General features: G+C 41.3%; 1 long non-coding RNA gene across 1 annotated transcript; it reads left to right on the top strand.

Annotated features, from left to right (window-relative positions):
- The first annotated feature begins 271 nt into the window (after positions 1–271).
- LOC123761803 (uncharacterized) lies at positions 272–4753 on the top strand. The gene is made up of 2 exons (XR_006773264.2): positions 272–1426; positions 4016–4753. It is a non-coding gene; the product is annotated as an uncharacterized lncRNA (long non-coding RNA).
- Positions 4754–5201: the final 448 nt, after the last annotated feature.

The raw sequence follows: 5201 nt of genomic DNA, 5'->3' as shown, positions 1-5201 counted from the left end.
AAGTATAAATTAATATTATAATATATTAGCATATTGTGCATACATAGGCATAGGTTAGGTGTTTAGGTTCGGTTGGCGATTATTTGCATTTGTAGTACGTGGGTGAAGCATTTATAGCGATGTGGTTCGAACAAAACTCGTCAGTGAAGCACTTGTTCCGGAAGTGTTCGAACGAAATCAGTTGTGAGTCGTGTGTAACCCGTGTTTCATTCATAAACAAGGGGTTTGGCAGGTGGATGGAATCACTTTTATGTCTTTGTTTGAAGGACGAGCTGGATTGTGCGTCAAGAACGAATCCAACTGAAGTACCACCAGCCCGTCCTCCAAGCAAAGAACCAAAAGTGATTACCTACAGAACCTAAACACCTAGCCTAACCTAAGCCTATATATATGCAAAATATGCTAATATATTATATTATTAATTTATATATGAGAAAATTCTTGTTTTGAATGAGCATGTAAAGATTTATGAATGAGTCTGTGGGGTCGACCGCTGGATGTAATGGACTTGGGTCGAGGACAGGTTGATAAATGCTTCACCTACGAAGCAAAATTACAAATAATCTCCAACAGAACCTAAACACCTAACCTAACCTACACCAAACTATACATAGAATTTTTATGTATAATAATATTAATTTATATGTAAGAACAAACCAATTTTCAATACACAGTTTGTTAAAATTGATGAATGTATCTGGGGAGGACGGCCGCTGCTTGAAGCAGCCTAGAGTGTGTGAATGCCGTCCACTCAGGCGAAAGACGCCAGTGTTGGATCAGCTTGCTTGGAGTGGACATGGGGGACGCTGCTAACAACAATCCGTTAGACCAAGGTCGCCGGAGGCAGGAGGAAGCTCGTTTGACGCAAGTGGCTGCTCGCATGACGCAGGTGGCTGCTCGCATGACGCAGGTGACAGCTCATATCCCGCAGGTAACAGTTCGCTTCCCGCAGGTGACTGGTTGCTTGTCGCTGGTGACAGCTCGCTTGTCGCAGGTGTCAGCTGGCTTGACGCAGGAGACAACTCGCTTGACACAGGAGGCAGCTCGCTTGGCGCAGGAGGTAGCTGGCTTGCGGGAGGTGGCAGATCGCTTGACACAGGAGACGGCTGGCTTGAGGCAGGAGGCAACTAGCTTGTCGCAGGAGACGGCTGGCTTGACGCAGGAGACAACTCCAGGTGGGCAGAGTCCAGCTACCTGGGAGTAGAACGCCTGCCTTCCTCAACATCTACCCGGGGCCCCCAGCATCTACCCTGGGCCCTCAGCATCCACTCTGACTCCCAACATCTACCTTGGGGCCCTAAGCATGCTCTTTGGCCTCCAACATATACCACTGGGCCGCCAGGATCTACCCGAGGGCCTCCAGCATCTACCCGGGGGCCCCCAACATCTACCCGGGCCCTCCGTCACCTTCCTCCACTCAGCTGAGGTAGGTATTAAAAATGTTGTTTAGGGAAAGTAGACAATGGTTTACCATCAGTGTTGGATCATTAGGTAAAGCATTGCAGTTTACATGTTTACCCGTGGGCCACTATCACTAGTGGCGTCGTCGGGGACAGGAAGCCGGCGTATATACATGGGGCATACTCGCCTAGCCCGGCCTGTCCCCGTCTCGCCCGGCCTCGTCCGCCCGCCTCGGTGGGGCCCCCCCCTCCTTCCTAGCCTCGGGCCCCCCCCCCCCCGCTCCACTCTCCCGCCTCGCCCCTCCCCCCTCCCACGCCAACACCTCCCCATGCCTCGCCTCTCCCCTCCCCATGTTACTTTACAAAATTTAACCTCGCGCACCCCGTAATCTTCCTTACCTTAACCTGACCGTAACCTAACCTTAACCTAATCCTTGCATTAATCCTACATTAAACTTGACCTTAACCTTACCTTCACATTGCCTTAACCTAACAATAACTTTACCTTACCTTAACCAAACCTAACATTGCCTAAACATTGCCTAAACATTGCCTTCACCTAACAATAACTTACCTTACCTGTACCTTGCCTTACATTAACCTTAGCTTACCTACTCTTGCCTTACCTTAACCTCTAATCTTACTTTACCTCACCATAACCTTACCTTACCTTCCTTTCCTTAACCTCTTTCCTAAACTAACGTTAAACTAACCTTAACATTGCCCTACCTTACCTTAACCTTCCCATAACGTTACCTTAACCTTTGCTTGCCTAACCTTACCTTACCTTAACCTAATCTTACCCTAACCTCCTAAACTTTCCTTAGGTTACCTCACCCTAACCTTACCTTAATCTTGCCTTAACCTAACCTTGTCTAACTTAACCTTTCTTTACCTTAAGTTAACCTTGCCAGAACCTTGCTTGCCTTATCTAACCTTAACCTAACCATCCATTGCCTTATTTTGCCTTAACGTTACCTTAACCTTTCCTTACCTTACCTAACGTTAATCTTACCTTAACCTTTCCTTACCTTGGCTTTCCTTAGCTTACCTTAACCATACCCTTACCTTAACCTATCCTTGCCATACTTTACCCTACCTTACCTTAACCTTCCCCTAACGTTACCTTAACCTTTGCTTGCCTAACCTTACCTTAACCTAATCTTACCCTAACCTAAACTTTCCTTATGTTACCTCACCCTAACCTTACCTTAATCATGCCTTAACCTAACCTAACCTTGTCTAACTTAACCTTTCTTTACCTTAAGTTAACCTTACCAGAACCTTGCTTGCCTTATCTAACTTTAACCTAACCATCCATTGCCTTAACGTTACCTTAACCTTTCCTTACCTAACGTTAATCTTACCTTAACCTTTCCTTACCTTGGCTTTCCTTAGCTTACCTTAACCATACCCTTACCTTAACCTATCCTTGCCATACTTTACCTTTCCTTAATCTAACCTTACTTTACCTCGCCTTAACCTTACCATAAACTTACCTTTCCTTAACCTAACCCTTGCCTTATCTTAACCTTTCCTAACCTTACCTGAACCAAACCTTACCTTAACGTTTCCTTACTGTAACGTTTCCTTACCTTTACTTCGCCATAATCTTACTTTAACCTTACCCTTTCCTTACCTTAACCTAACCCTAACTTGCCTGAACCTTTCCTTACCTTAACCAAACCTTACCTTACCTTAACCTAAACCTCATCTTAACCTTACCCTAACTTTACCTAACCTTACCTGAACATAACATTAACTTTACCTTACCTTATCCTGCCTTAACTGTACCTTATCCTTTCCTTAACTTATCCTTTCCTTAGCCTTAACCTTACCTTAGCCTTAACCTTACCTTATCCTTTCCTTAGCCTTAACCTTACCTTACCTTAACCTAACCTTACCTTAACCTAACCTTACCTTTAGGAACGAATAAGTGCTGTGAGCTCTTAAATGTAACCCATACCCATGGCCTTCCTCCCTACCAATGAAATAGGTGACAGGAAATGGGTCCGTCACACACACACACACACACACACGCACGACTCGTGGCTCCATAATGGAAGACAGGATATATGGCCGTCATTATACAAACGACATTATGCCACTCAGTCACTCCACACCTCGAAGAATGTCCCCGTTATGTGGATAACTTTCAAAATAACACATGACAAGTATTATTGGGTAGATGGGACAGTAGCCTGACTTATTTTGTAAACATGCATCCATAAAGGACTTGATCGAGGGACTAGCGACGTAAATGAACACTGATATTGCAAAATTAAATTGTATATAATATAAATATAATGTGTGTGTGTATATATATATATATATATATATATATATATATATATATATATATATATATATATATATATATATATATATATATATATATATATATATATATATATATATATATATATATATATATATATTATAATTAACATTAATATTATTAATAAATGAGGCAATACTATACAGCTTGCATCACTCAAACAAAACAATATGTACCGGTATATATTTTTGTATTATGTAAATCTGTTTTGGTTAGCTGGTTTCCAGACTGTTCAATGTAGCCTACTCAGACTAAAGGAGAATTTTCTAATTTCCAGATTGCCGATTCCCAAGGTTAGTGAGGCTACCAGACTGATGCTCAAGGAGGTTCCAGGGATCACTGGCCCCGGGGCCTGGCCTCCACCTCCACTAGTCCACAGAAAGTGTACGATACGGTATTCAGGTTTAGGTCCACCTTGAGCCAGGTGCTTGACCACTTTGTGTAATGTTGAAGAAGAGTTTGGGACTAGAAAAATGTTGTTCTTGCCCATTTGTATTTAGGCCAGAGTTTCGATATCTAGTGTTCACATCGTTCAATTTTCTTAGACCAGACTCTGTTATTTGATAATCAATTTTATCCTATGAGGTGAGAGCCAACTAGTCAGTACATATGTATATATATTTATGATGCCAAATAAGATGAATTTACTTTATATTTGAAACTATTATGAACACAATTTTCTTGGCTGGGAAGCTTCACTCATTACTGTCAATGTGATCAATATTGTGATGTAAATATTTATATAAATCTGAAGCTCCATTTTCTGTGTTCAATGATCTGATAAGTACAGAATACCTACAAAATGTAAGCATTAATATTCTGCAATGTGATAAACCTTTTCCTGTATTGTATGTGCACAGTTTGACACGCAGAATGTAGCATATTTATAATATTGCCTCAACGTAAACTTTTTTTTTTTTTTGGTATTGAATACAAAATTTAAACATTTAGCCAGACGGTTAAGGGTCGGGTTAAATAGCCTAAATATGTGTAGAATAGTAAACCCCACATTGTTTGAGATAGGAAAATACTATTTGTCAAATGTAGATACTGTTCTTAAGATACCCCCCCCCCCCCATTTTGCACCCTCACGATAACGTAAGATTTTCAGGGTTGACAATGTTAATCTTGTTTAAGAAGCTGTTCACTTGAGACAGTTAAGCAAGTCCCAGCTGTGTCTGGGTACAAGTGACAGGATGAACAACCCAGCGAGTTTTCTTCCTATTGGGGATGTGGTCACTCACAGGATGAGTGACGCTGCCCAATAAACTCGCCCCTCGGGGCAAAATGTAAAAAAAAAAAAATCTAAGAATAATGTTGTACTGTAAAGGAGAATTTTCTAGTCTTTATCAAATTAGAATGAATAAAAATTAATTTTGTGTATAAAAAAATTGGTGTTATTTGTGATGTATATACAGCACTGGAAGTCGTTGTTTAGATTGTCAAATAATTTATCAAAGTAA

Source organism: Procambarus clarkii, chromosome 5 (genome assembly GCF_040958095.1).
Source record: "Procambarus clarkii isolate CNS0578487 chromosome 5, FALCON_Pclarkii_2.0, whole genome shotgun sequence".
Lineage (NCBI taxonomy): Eukaryota > Metazoa > Arthropoda > Malacostraca > Decapoda > Cambaridae > Procambarus > Procambarus clarkii.
This window is presented reverse-complemented; position numbering and strand designations above follow the sequence as displayed.